General features: G+C 36.2%; 1 non-coding gene across 1 annotated transcript; it reads right to left on the reverse strand.

Annotated features, from left to right (window-relative positions):
• Positions 1-754: 754 nt before the first annotated feature.
• On the reverse strand, positions 755-859 carry LOC115942709 (U6 spliceosomal RNA). Its single transcript, XR_004077300.1, has one exon. It is a non-coding gene; the product is annotated as a U6 spliceosomal RNA (small nuclear RNA).
• Positions 860-15,165: the final 14,306 nt, after the last annotated feature.

The raw sequence follows: 15,165 nt of genomic DNA on the forward strand, positions 1-15,165 counted from the left end.
GATGGAGGTTTTCCAGACAAAGATTTTGACAGTGAAATAGCCATCTTCCACTTTTTCTTCTCAGGCTGCATGCCTTTTTTTTTTTTTTTTTTAAGATTTTTATTTATTTATTTATTTATGAGAGAAAGAGAGAGAGAGAAACAGCTTGAGAGGGGTGAGGGTCAGAGGGAGAAGCAGGCTCCCTGCTGAGCTGGGAGCCCGATGTGGGACTCGATCCCAGGACTCTGGGATCATAACCTGAGCCGAAGGCAGTTGCTTAACCAACTGAGCCACCCAGGCACCCACTGTATGCCTTTTTTATTTAGCCTATGAAATAAATATAAATCTAATTTCTTCTAGGAACCTGAATTCCTGTCTTAGCATTCTCTATCCAACTTCCTGCTCTTATTCCTACAGCCTTTTCTGGCCTCCTCTCCTGACCTTCCACCTTGCTCAATTTCCCTTTAATGGGAAATTGTTTAATGAAACATTTGTTTGATGTTTCATTTGTTTGATGAAAAGTTCTCTCACCTCTCAAAACTGTGTTCCTTAGGGACAGTCTTAATCCATCTCACACCTTGGAAGGAACACAGCCCTCCTTGAGAATTATAAAATATACATTGGGATGTCAAAAGCCGTTACTTTCTGGCCTTAAGGACTCTTCATTGTCTTAGACTGAAACAGATAAAATCCCCAGATTTATATTTTAACATATATAATTTTATCCACTGGCCCTGAGTTATCCTTAAGAAGTCATAATTTTCCTTCTTTTTCTTTTTTAATGGAACACTTAATGAATTTGAGTGTTATCTATGTGTAGGGATCATGCTAATCTTCTCTGTATTAGTCCAATTTTAGTATATATCCTGCTGCAGTGAGCGTCCTCTTCTCTTCCCTTCCCTTCCCTGTCCTTCCCTTTTTTTTCTTAGAAGGGGATCTCCCACTTATGTATGGTCTATTTGCAATAGTTTAAAACTCCATTTTACTTTAAGCAGATAGACTTTTTTTTTTTTTAATTTCTTGCCTGGAAAAAGTCTTGCAAAGCAAATCCAGCATATAAAAAAGAAAAATCAAAGCTGCTCTTGTTGAGGGGTACATGGGTCTAAACCTCTGACTGCTCTTTTATTCCCATTATTTCTGTGGTCCCTACTGCAGTAGCTCCGAGGAGCCCCAGGCCTGGGGAAGCACATTTGAAAACATTTGGGTTAGTGAAATGAGTTATTAACTGGAACTCTGAAGTTTTAGCTTTAGTTTTAACATTAAATTTGCATGTGTCACTGATAGGGTTAATTGTTTTATCTGTAAAACAGAGGTTTAGAACAGTGGTTCTCAATTATGGCTGCATGTTAGAATCACCTGGGGAGCTTTTAAAAATCCTGACTGATGCTTAGGCCTCACTCCCTACTAATTAAATTAGAATCTCTGGGGCGTGACCCAGGCAACAGGCATTTTTTAAAGCTCCCTAGGTGATTCCAATTTGCAACCAAGTTTCAAAACCTCCAAAGAATTTTTGAGCAATAATATTCCACAAGTCCATGGGGCTGTGGAGCTTGTTTTGGTAGAGGTAGTTAAAATGTGCAGTCTATTCATGGATAGATAGTACTTAGTGAGGAGCTGGGATGAAGGTGGGCATAAAGATTGGAAAGGAGGAAAAAAGTTTTTTGATTATCTTAATAGCTCAGTGTGTTGGGCAAAACACTTAACTTTGTTATATCCCTGATGGGAGTGATTTTAACTTCCTGTAAAATGACACTCTCAACTAAGAAATCATATTTAAATGCAATGTTATTATTTTTATACCAATACCATCACCATCTGCTAATATGATCAGTCAAGAATTACACCTAAGTATTTTATTCATAAAGGAAATAGAAAAGGCAGATTGACTACTGAAATGTAAAATATGGTTAATATTCCTCAGTTGGTGGTATAGATTAAAGATAGACTGAAGCAACATGTTGATAACAATGGAAATCTCTGATACTGAGATGCTGCGTTAAAAGTGCGTCCGTCAAAAAGGCAAAGAAAAAAAAAACCCAGGATTACTGCTATGAGCTTCTTCTCAGTTATGAAAAACTATTGTTTCAACTGAGTTTTCAAATTAGGAAGAAAAAATTCACAGTATTGGTAAGCAATTGATCCTAAAAAATATACAAATTGGATGACAATATCTAGGCTATAATCTCCAAAGTAAAATGAATTTATTATGATTGGATAAATTACAATGAATACCAAGTGGTTTAAAAATGAGAGCACAGAGCAAAATGATTGATTTTACATATGTTAGATGTATAACTAAACAGAAAATGCCTTTTCATTTTCTTATTACCAGAGCCATTTACATATTTTGTCTCACATTTGTGCCGCTAATAGGTGTTCAAGATTTGTGTGCTTTGATCTCCCCTTTTAACAGAGTAGCTCTTTTCTGGAAGTTGGTGACATTTAAATAAAAGAAAAAGTGCAGTTATCACTTATAGCAGGGAGATATATTAAAAATTTTATACCTCGTTCTTAGGCTTTTTGCTGGAATAGATTTATCAACAACAGAATAAAAAAATAATTTTACACATTTTCTGGCTGAAAGTTCAGCCAGTGCTTAGTGTTTTTGTGTTCTAGTTCTCCTTACCCTAGGGAAAAGTTTACACAAGCTTTTTTTTATGTGGAAGTGTCCCCAAAGATTGGACAATAAGCCCCAACATTGACTTGACAGATGAGGAGAAAGTCCACAGAGACAATTGGACAACATGGAGTAGAGTCAGTAACAACACCAGCCACCTCTGAATGAGGTCAGTTAACAAGGACAGTGACTACTTTTAGCCATGGCCATGAATGACCCCTGATTGAGAATTTGCTCTATTTTTCTTGGACTTTGTAAGTTCTGATGTCTTGGTACAATATGAAATGAATGAATGAGAAGAATGGGGTTGAGGGACCGGGGGAGGGAGGGGGGAGGAGAAAGGGAGAGAAAGGCATGTAGGGGAGTGGAATGTACTGAAACACAAAAAATTATTGATGTTAGTCTTTTCACCAAACTTGGTCAGTGGAGCTAAATATAATTTGATTAGATAAGTTAAAAGCACATACCATTTTCCATACGTCATGTGTTATATAGCACAATTCTTAATTGTCACATACCTTTGAAAGTGTAAATCGGTACAAATAAAGCTCAATATTTGGTAATTAGTGAGTTATCTTTTTTTAGAGAATGAATCTCTAAAGCACCTCCATGGAGTTTTCTTAGTTTGCCCAGTTCCATAGTTATCCCTTTCTACTCTGAACTTAACTTATTGTCTATACCATTCATTTTGTGACTTATTAATACACTGTTTTGTGGTACAAGGTACAAGGGGAGTGGACAGAGACCCCATATCTCAATGGGAGAATTGCCAAAAAATTAAACTGTCACAGAAATATTGTACAAGAAGTTTCTAACATCTTTTTCCACCAAAAGAAACTCTAGACTTCATCTCTCAGGTCCACATGAGATAAAGTGAATTGGCATGATAGGATGGTTCAGGGCAAATAAGGACATAAACTTAGAGAAGAATAACAGAGCTTAAGAGCTGGAGCTTGAGAGAAAATGGAGTGTGAGTATTGGTGAGGGAATTGCTATCTTCATTTTTGCAGAAAAGAGAAAAATAAACAAATACGAAATACGACACTTGGTTGAAAAATTAAGAAGTGTGGGCGCCTGGGTGGCTCAGTCGGTTAAGCGGCTGCCTTTGGCTCAGGTCGTGATCCCAGGGTCCTGGGATCGAGTTCCGCATCGGGCTCCCTTCTCTGCGGAAAGCCTGCTTCTCCCTCTCCCACTCCCCCTGCTTGTGTTCCCTCTCTCGCTGTGTCTCTCTCTGTCAAATAAATAAATAAAATCTTTAAAAAAAAAATGTTTAAAAAAAAAAAAGAAAAATTAAGAAGTGGCCTTCTCATTTGTGAGTTCGGATCAAAGTTCCCTGTATTATCGACATTAATCAGACTGGTTGCCTAAATATATTAGTAAAAAGCACACCTTGTGCTGGATTAGCAATTCGTATTTAGGTGTAACAGACTAATCTTCCCTGAGGTATGAATGAATCAACTTTTCAAATGGCTATGTGCATCTGTGCCTTCACCTGTATTAGTTTCTCATCTATTCATGCAGTCATTCAACAAAGAGGTCCTGACTACTTTCCATGTGTCTCTACCGTACTGGTTGCTGAAAACACATGGATAAATGGTACTGTTAGTTCCTGCTCTTGGACAACACAGTCTAGAGCTATGTTTTCACCTTCACTTGTTCAACTTCTTTTTTTTAGGCAGTTGCTATCACAGTAGAAGCTTAAAATCATCACATGTTAATTAAATGCGAGTTAAATGATGAGACAACCAACCAAACAAAAAACCCACAAAACAGTGGGTTGGAACTTATGTCAAGATTATTCAATATACTAATGTTCTTTATGACTCTCTAAGAAGAGCATATAGGATACAATATTCCCCAATTATTTAACCATGTAAATTTTTTATTTTGTCATATATATATTAACATATGCCAGAAGCGAGCCCAGTAGAAAAATGACCCAAGCCAGGAACAAGGCCTTCAGGGAACTCTGGGCCAAGTCAGGCCTCCACTGTGGTTACTCCAGGTATGGTGAAGTAGAAACAGCACTCTATAGGAACTTATATTTATTCCCAACCCCCCTCAAAAATAGCAGGAGCTAAAAATAACATTAAGACATTTTCCAAATATGCTTAAAATATGCTCAAACAAGCCACTGAATTTATCATTTTCAAATTTTAAAATAGTAGAGAATATAAGTAAATTTGAAGTTTCCCAGATTAAATTTAGAATGATATATTACTTACAATTTTTTTTAGAGAGGGAGAGGGGAGAGGCAGAGAGAGAGGGAGAGAGAGAATCTTAAGTAGGCTCCACACCCAGCACAGAGCCAGACACAGGGCTTGATCTCACAACCCTGAGATCATGACCTGAGCCAAAATCAAGAGTCAGACACTTAACTGACTGAGCCACCAGGTACCCCAAGAATGATCTATTACTTATAAAAGGAAAAATACAATCATCGTTTGATTATAATTGTTTAAAATAAAGTCTATCTTTCAGTATACAAAATCTGGTCTTGGAATTGTTCCAGTTACTATTCTCACATACAAAAATCACCCCAAAACTTGATAGCATAAAACAAGAATTTTTATTACGCTCACAAAGACTGTGAATCAAAAATTCAGAGTATAGCTTGTTTCTGCTCTTTGATATTTTGGGGCTCAGCTGCCAGTGATTCAAATAGCTAGAGCTGGGACAGCTGAGGCTAGAGACCCACTTTTCAAGGTGGTGCCTTCACCCACACACACATGCAGCACCTTGGAATGGAAGGCTGCAAAGTTGGCGCAGGTGAAGTGATTAGCTGAGCACATGTATGCATGGCCTCTCTAGCCTGGGCCCTCAGCATAGTCAGGCTTCCCACATGGCATCTCATTGTTCCAACAAACAAGTCAGAACACCCAGGGCCTTTTATGATCTGGTCTCATGAGCCACAGAGTATCACTTCTGCCACACTCTGTTGGCTTTAGCAGTCACTCTTCAAACGTATGAAGTATATAAGAACATAAATGCTGGCCTTTAGAACTCCAAAGAATGAATGAATGGTAAATGTGAAGAGAAATTGCAGAAAGTAACCTAGGTCTGGTATTCTTAACTAGCATCCACTGCCCCAGCTCCATTCCTTGTACTTGGTTCCAGAGTTTTTCTCAGAATTTCCAGGAGAAGCACAAAAAATGTTGTTTGAAATAGGCATTTTAAAAAAATTTATTTAATTATTTGAGAGAGAGAGAGCAAGCAGGGGGCATGGGCAGAGGGAGAGAAATCCTCAAGCAGACTCTCTGCTGAGCACAGAGCCTGATGCAGGACTGGATCATGACCTGAACTGAAATCAAGAGTCAGATGCTTAACCGACTGAGCCACCCAGGTGCCTCTGAAATAGGCATGTTTCATATTAAGGTAATTTAAATTGTCTTTAGTTGTATTATTTAACTCTCTTGATATTTGAAATAATAACAGAAGAGAATGCAAGCATGAGTATAAAACAGTTGAGAGCTCCAGGATTAGGTAGAGCAGAAAATTGACAACTTTGGACAGTGAGGCAATAGCTTGGTATCCCGGTCCAGTTGGGGAGTGGTAGAATCTGGCCAACCAAGTTTCCAGTTATTTCACTTTTGACAGTGAAATTGATATTACTGCTTATGTGTGAGGGTTGAACTGTAGAATGCTCTGGATTGATTTTTCAAGTGGTACATACATTTTTAGAAAAGCAACACTTTAACAGCTACAAATCATTAATAGAGTTGCTAGACCATCAACTGACATGTCAACACACCTTGAAAGAGGCTTCATCAAATGCAAAGGTAAAGTTCTGTCAGATGATGTTAGCAGAGCAAAATAAACTCATAGGAAGAAGGAAATATTTCTTCTAAATACCCTGGTGTTGTAAAACAGAATTCTTCAAAAGTCCTTGAGAAGGTGTTTCAAATAGGAAGTCTGGGTGAATATGTAAGAGATTGAAAAGGCCATAAAGTAAATGAAAGCAATTCTCGCAAGATTTAAATAAGGAGTGGTACAAATGCCACAGTGAAGCTTCATTTAGTAACGTGGAAAACCCCCAAAACTCTACTTACTTTAAGCTGAATCAACTATGGATTCCATGGGGTGAGAGCACAGATAAGAAAGATAATACTTCACAGACTTGGGGCAATAAAACGTATACTATTAATACTAACTTAAATTGGGCCAGAAACTTCTTTTATTAGACAGTTTCTGACAAAAAGGATTCTATGGTCAAAGAAGCTCAGGAAACTTATGTCAAAAAATATTAGAAATTATTTTACTCTAAGATTTCTGGGACTTTAATATACTAATGGGTATTGGGAATCATTCTGATGCGTATCTATTGTAGAGTGTTTCCAAAGTTCACTTGACTACAGAATTTTCTTTTAAGAGATCACCTCTTTGGGACTTGGTTTCCCAGGGGGCAAATTTTGGGAAACACTGATTTAGCCCTTTTGTTTGACAAAACCTTGTTGACCTTTATTATGAGACTAGCTGATACATGGTCTGTAGGTACCTCATGGGTCCCCCTTTCCGTATTCATAGCTCTAATTATCACAACTAGTTTAAAAGGTGCTTATGCCTTTCCCTGTCTTAAATCACTGACTTAATTATTTATTTTTTTAATTTTATGAGACCGGGATTATTACCTTTTGTAGAGGAGAAAAATGGGAGGAAGAAAGGAGAGCAGACTCTCTCAGGGTCATGTGATATATGTTACTGTGTTAGAATTTGAAATTTGTACTTTTTCCCTGTCTGCTGAGTGTTGCCTTCTAGATTTTTTATTTTTTAATTTAATTTATTTTTAATTCCAGTGTAGTTAACATACAGTGTTATATTTGTTTCAGGTGTGCAATATAGTGATTGAACAATTCCATATATTACCTAGTGCTCATCAAGATAAGTGTACCTCTTAATTCCCTTCACCTATTTCACCCATACTTCACCCACCTCCCCTCTGGTAACCAACCTCTGTTTGTTCTCTATATTTAAGAGTCTGTTTTGTGGTTTGTCTCTTTTTTACATTTTTCCTTTGCTCCTTTGTTTTGTTAAATTCCACATGAGTGAAATCATATATGGTATTTGTCTGACTGACTTATTTCGCTTAGCATAATACTTTCTAGTTCCATCCATGTCATTACAAATGGCAAGATTTCATTCTTTTTTATGGCTGAATAATATCCATTGTGATCCATTCCACATCTTCTTTATCCATTCATCTATTGATGGATGCTTGGGTTGCTTCCATAGTTTGGCTATTGTAAATAATGCTGCAATAAACATAGGGGTGCCTGTATCCCTTTGAATTAGCATTTTCATATTCTTTGGGTAAATACCCAGTAGTGTGATTACTGACTGGATCATATGGTAATTCCATTTTTAATTATTTGAGGGACCTCTACAGTGTCTTCCACAGTGGCTGCACAGGAACCCTCATACACTCTTGGTGGGAATGCAGACTGGTGCAGCCACTGTTACCTTCCAGATTAAAAAACAAACAAAACAAAACAGACAAACTTGTGTTTGGTTAATAAGTGAGTTCTTGCTTGGACTGAGTCCCTGTTCTCTCAATGGGACTCTGGTTTGACTTGAATTTTGACAAAAGGTCTGAAGTTTTTGATGAAAGGCTGTATATATCTAGAATAGGGTCTACTTGGGGTGCCTGGGTGGCTCAGTTGTTAAGCGTCTGCCTTCGGCTCAGGTCATGATCCCAGGTTCCGGGGATCGAGCCCCGCATCGGGCTCCCTGCTCGGCGGGAAGCCTGTTTTTCCCTGCTTGTGTTCCCTCTCTCGCTGTGTCTCTCTCTGTCAAATAAATAAATAAAATCTTTAAAAAAAAAAAAGAATAGGGTCTACTTATTGGATACTGGAGATCATGCTAGCAAACAATAACAGAGAAAGGAAGGAAAACCTGTTTCCAGTTTTGAATATAATAAAGAAAACTTTTTGAAAAGTAACAGTAGACTTTGCAAATTGAATAATCATGAAAAGGTGAATCCTAAAAATGAATACATTTTGAAGGATTTTAGAGATACTTAGTTTCAGATGCAGAATTATTCAAAAGATGGTTAGAAATGAGCATATGGACCTTGGGAGGAAGGACTGGCTGTAGATAGGCTAGGCATCTTCATAAAGGGGAAATTTGAAGATGAGGGAGCAGCTATTGTTATATTAATGGTTCTCAAGTTAGATCTCTCTCTCTCTCTCTCTCACGTTTCTCTATATTTTTCCATACTTTTACTGCTTTCTTTTTCTCTTGTGTAAATTCATCTTTGTGAATCAGATATCCAATTATGGAACACCAATGGGATTATCTAGTTCTGTGGTCCATTTCTAGAGAGCTAGTAATTCTCTGGCAGGAACCTTCTTTGCCCAAGGCCTGATTTTACTGTGATCATGGTAGTGGAGGTCTGTTCATTTGCTTATTTTTCCAAAATCAGGCATCATTATTTTATTCACATGCTTTCCTCCATTTAATGTTTTGAATTCCCTTAAATAGTTCTTTGCATGTAGACAAGGCATGTTAAGGTATGGAAGTAGATTGATCTGTCTGAAAACTGTCCAGTTTCCACAACAAATATACACCATATATGCTTAATTTGTGGAAATTATATGCTGAGAGCTAATGGCAGATGTCCTGATACAAAGTTTTAAGGAGGCACCTAGGGGAAGAAGAGAAACTTGAATTTTCTAAAATTAATCTTTGTGAGGAAAGAATGCAATAGCTTTTAGGAGCATCTCCTCATGGGGTTAGTTATTTACTTTTTCTGTTCATTCTCTAGTTGAGTGAGCTCTTCACCCTGGAAAACTCAGGCAATATATTATCTTCAAAACAAGCAAACCAAAGGTTAGCTCATCACTTCTTGCTTTTTCATGTTTAGGAGGAAATTTTCCCTCGTGCAATTCCCTGGCAGGTATGTAGATTTTCTGTGAGTGAATGAAATGTCTTGTGTGAGATATCAACGTTTCTCTGGGAATAGGTGAGCATTAACTTAGATGAATGTGAATATGGTTAGAAACAAAAGTGAACCTTCCCTCCCTACTGTAAAACTGTGAAAACTTAAAGAGAAAAATTCCAGTTTCTCAGAAATTAGATTGCCAGGAGGATTCTCTTCATAGCACCTCTTGTTTTTGCTTTTTGTTTTTTTGTTTTCCTTATTTGCTTTCTGGCTTATGGGTTTACTCCTTTCCTGTCTGCATATATACAGGGAGGTAAGATACACGCTTACTGTTGCATTCCCAGTGTCTAAAATAGTGCGAGGCACATAGTGGGCTTTCAATAAATACTTGATGAATGAATGAGTGGATTAGTAAATAAACATGTGTCTTCATTTTAAGGAGAAGAAATTGAGTCAGCTGAGGTTAAGTGATTTACCGAAGGTCATATAGAAAGCTCAAAGCAAGACTTGAAACTGAATCCTGTCTCCACATTCTCAAACCAGTACAGTATGTTGGATGTTTTCCATTTTGTCTAGTATAACTGTGTGTGTTTACACAAAGAAGCATTTAGAAATTCAGACTGGTTATATGCCAGACCCAAGATAAGTCGTGTCTGATGAAGACTCCTTTAAGAACCTATTGATATTGCAATTTTTTGTAATGTGACAGTGCAATTTTCAAGTTGTCTGAGATTTTTTCTTACACTTTGGTATATTGAGTAAACCTTATAAATATGACACTTGTATTCATCTTACATTACATGGAATTCTAGGTGCATTCTTCCATTAGATGATCTAATAACAGGATTATACTACTGATTTAAGAAATAAATTTATGTTATTATTCCTGAATTATTTATGGTTCTCAATCTATAACATAAATTTTATTTGTGTTAATATTTTTCTTAGTTATGACTTACTTTAAATGGATTAATTTTACATTTTCCTTTTACACTTTAGTACCAAAACATAGTTTATTTTAGTGGATTAGATTGACTATTTACATTACTTCTATCCTTTTTCTCTTCTTTTCTTTTTGCCTTCCTTCCTTCCTTCCTTTCCTTTTTCCATGACTCAGCAATTCTCTACTTGTTGGAGGGTTGGCAATGCCCTATTCTTGACCCATTATGGTTATATAGGAGTTAGTAATTATACTAATAAATATAAACTGTATAATGACTGTTTTATTCACTGTTCTGCATGTATGTTTCATAAAAACTAAAAAATTAAAAGCAAAGCCATATATTTCATATTCTTGTAGTCTATAGTGGATTTCAAAAACATTTGTATACATTATCATTTCTTAAATTTTTAATTGTTATGTTAATCACCATACATTACATCATTTACATTATCATTTCTAATTCTCAGAAATCTATGAAAGTTTCAGGGTGTAGAGCCTTCTATTTTGTTCCACTTTATTTATGAATGAACCTCTAATAGTGCTCATAAGTGATTTATTCTACTTAAAATCTACTTTGATTAGACATGTATTGAATTATATAAAGAACATAAAGGATAAGAATTGCCTGTTTAATAATAAAAGGATTTTATTTTTTATTTTCTGGCATAAGTAACCAAGTAAATTTTGGTAAAATTTCTAATACGCAAGGTAACAATACTTTCAAGTGTTTTGCTTCCAATGTCTGTAGTTTATACATAAAGACATATAATTAAGAACTTTATACAGCCTTTGGTGGATAAAACATATCTTTGACAAAGTTTTGTTCTTTTACTCCTTTGAACAAATATATTATCACATATTTGCCAACATAATGTAATTTTGTTTTGGTTGTTCTATCAACAGAAAAGAAAAAGCATGATTTTTTGGTTACAATTATAAATACAATTGCAAAGTGGTTATAATTGCATATTATAACTTTCTAGGTATTCCTGGATCCCAAGTCCAAATATAAAGAGTTTATCTTGTGCAGAAAGTAATACTTTAAATAAAGAAATTTAAAAACCTACCATCATTATATCATATAGCATTTGTAATATCCAGTGCAAAGACAACATGCCATATTCACTTATATCATTTTGTTTCCCACATGACGGGATATTTTTGCATAAATACAACTCTACCCATAAATAAAATTTTGAGTTCTGGTCATTGGAACTTAGGACTAGAGAAGAATTTTAAAATTAATTTTAATTTTATTTTTTAATTGGAATAAAAGAAAGTGAGGATCATGAAAAAGCTAAAAACTGGTTCAGAATGTAGTCTTTTGTTCATATATACAACAGTAGATGTTGCTTCCTTGTTGTACAATAATTAAACTTTAGTGAAAAAAAAAAAAGAACCAAAAGGCAGGATACAGCTGCTAATGAGCTAGTCTTGGGAGTAAATCAGCCACTTGGGAATGAACTCCCACTTCTGAAAACACAACCTGGAGGAACATATTCACTCTGATTCTTGATGACAGAAGCAAGGGGATAAAATTTATATAAAGAACAAATTCTGATTGTATTGTTGGGACTGCATTTGTGCAGGTCGTTTGAGACTCACAGCAATGCTTTGTCTTTCTCCTTACCAAACAAGATTTGAAATTGGGAGCTACTAAGCAGTGGTCCAAATGTTCTTTCCATTCCATGAAACTTTCTCTCACTGTGCTATTTCTTGGGTATGCCTATGTGTTGGCACAGGTATTTAATTTCAGAGAAAAGACAGAACAAGAGCCAAGACATTTTAAATAATAACTAAGAAAACTATTCTTTAAATTACCTGATATTTTTAATTGGTCTCCTAAAATCTGCAAAGCTCCCTTCCAGGAGGTTAGATATATAAAGACATGTAAAGATCACATGCCTTGAGCATAGTACCTTGCATATTCTTATTTGTTGATAGAATGAATGGTGAGTATATGAAAGAAGGAAGGAAGGGCAAAGAATTGGGAAAAAAATGTAAATGACTTTTATAAATTAAAGTGGGTGCTGTAAGAGTAAGCCAACCCCACTTTTGTGGAAGGTTAAGAAGGTAGTGAACATATAGTTGGGAGCAACTGAAAAATTTATGGAGTAGTAGATCAAATGTAAGATGAATTTTGAAGGATTACAATCAGGGCATATTTCAAGGAGGAGTTGGCAGTTGAGGGAAATGGAATGAAAGTTTAAAATAATGGATTTATTTTTTTGTTGTTCTTTTTTCCAATTTGAATGAGAACAGTGAATCATCTTTAACTTGGATACTCTTTATTTGGAAACTAGGCTATGTTAAGTAAAATACCCTTCCCTAGTAAGGACAGGCTTTCCTTATCAATCTTATCTTCATTATTAATGCAACTTAGTGTTATAAGACTTCGACACTTTAGATGAAATAGCACCTAGCATTTAGTAAGTGCTCTATGTTTGTTAATGCATCTGATTCTATCTCAAGTTAGTCACAGAAATCCATGAACCAAGAAATCCTACTTTTCTGGTTCCTGTCTTTATCACCTTTACTGGTTTTTCCTAAGGCTCAGTTCTTGGACTTCTTCCATTCTATGCCTGAATTGACTGTTGGAATCATCCAGTCTCATGGCTTTAAATACCATCTATACACTGACTATTCACAAATGTACAGCTCTACCCTGGAATTGTCCCATGAACTCCATGCTCTTTTTCTTTCTTTCTTTTTTTTTTTTTGACAGAGAGATAGCGAGAGCAGGAACACAAGCAGGGGTAGTGGGAGAGGGAGAAGCAGGCTTCCTGCCGAGCAGGGAGCCTGAGTGGGACTCAATCCCAGGACCCTGGGATCATGACCTGAGCCGAAGGCAGACGCTTAACGACTGAGCCACCCAGGCGCCCTGAACTCCATGCTCTTACATGTACTATTTATGTTACATCTTCTGTTCGTTATCTAATAATCGTTTCAAATATAACACGTCCAAAACTGAATTTCTCAGTCTGTTCCTACCAGTTTCGTTATCTCATCTAATGCCACCTGAATCCTCTTGTTGCTCAAATCAAAGACCTTAGAGTTGACATTGATTCCTTTCTCTCTTATATACCCCATGACCAATTCATTAACAAATCTGTTGCGTCTATATTCATAACACATTCAGAATCTGACCATTTCTCTTAATCTCCATTGCTACCACTCTGGCTCATTCTACTACCATCTCTCCTGTGGGTTGCTGTAATACCTTCTTACACAGTTGTCCTGTTTGCACATATCTTTCAATTTGCACAAGAAGAATCTATTCTCTGTATGTAAACCAGAATGATCCTGCTAAAATGTGTGTCAGATCATGTCACTCTTCTGCTTAAAACCCACCAAGGGTTCCCATATCACTGTGAAAATCCTACAAGCCCTCACATGATCTTCATTCTTTTATGTTATTTCCTTGTTCATTCCACCAAGGACGTACTGCTTCCTTGCTGTGGCTTGAGAAGGCTAAGTTCTTTCCCACCTCAGGACCTTTGTACTTGCTGTTGCTTCTCTATGAAAAATTCTTCCCTCATTTCCTTTAGGCCTGGGCTTAAATGCCTGCCTCTCAGTGAGACTTTCACTGACTACTATTTAAAATTGAAACCCTGAATATTCTCTACCTCCTTTAACTTTTCTTTTAGCACTTATCACCATCTAATATACCTTTTTAAATTACTTATTGTGTTTATTATCTACCCTTTGTAAAAAAAATACCATGTTTATTTTGCCCACTGCTCTATTCATATTGCTTACTGGATACAGAATAAATGTTGAGAAATGTAGACGTTAACTATGTTAACCTGATGTTTTGTAGGCTTATGTTCTCATACTTGCTAGTGTTATATTTTCATTTTAACACTTTTGTATTTATAAATTTGGTGGACTTGGATAGAGAGATATTCAGATTTCTGTAAGTTTCTGACAGTGGTGGGCTGCAGCTGGCTTTCACAGTTTCTCCAGAGCTGATTATACGCATCTCGTTGCAACTCTACATTTGGTGACATCATGTTGGTAGTTAAGTGGGAGTATTTACATCTCAGAAATTGGCAAACATTACAGATCATGACTTTTTTTCCTCATAGATTGAGTTATTAAATATTTTAGCACAAGCTCTGGTTGTTGGATAGTGTATGGAAAGGTTAAGGAAGGTGATTTGATACTGAAGATACCTAAACCATTTAGCTACAAGCTGTAGCAGGTCCTTTGCCATAGAAAGTACTTGGATTTCATTTAGTCACTCATGATTAAGGAAATTAAGGGAGACAAACCAGGAGAACCTTCACTGTATAAGATCAGGTAGTCATGAGTTGGAGAGGGTAAAAGAAGCATTGGTAGTTATTAGAAGCAGTCAGTACATTCATGATAGTGTTCAGGGGATGATTGAATGAATCAATGTAGTACAGGAACTACATCCTTGATAATGGAGGAATGATACTAGCTAGATAGTGATAGGATCTCAGCCACAATAGGTTAGAGGTGAGGAAATGGTTCCATTCCTAATGAGGAACTGGAAATCTAGATAGGGACATTGTACAGAATATTAGTCAGGGATGGAATATTATCTGTAGCATTGTTTTTTGTTTTTTTGTTTTTTACTCTTTAATTTTTTTTTTTATTTCTTTTTTTTTTATTCTTATGTTAATCCCCATACATTATATCATTAGTTCTAGATGAAGTGTTCCATGATTCATTGTTTGTGCATAACACCCAGTGCTCCATGCAGAACGTGCCCTCCTCAATACC

This window comes from Leptonychotes weddellii, chromosome 14 (genome assembly GCF_054177405.1).
Source record: "Leptonychotes weddellii isolate Sample4059 chromosome 14, ASM5417740v2, whole genome shotgun sequence".
Classification (NCBI taxonomy): Eukaryota; Metazoa; Chordata; class Mammalia; order Carnivora; family Phocidae; genus Leptonychotes; species Leptonychotes weddellii.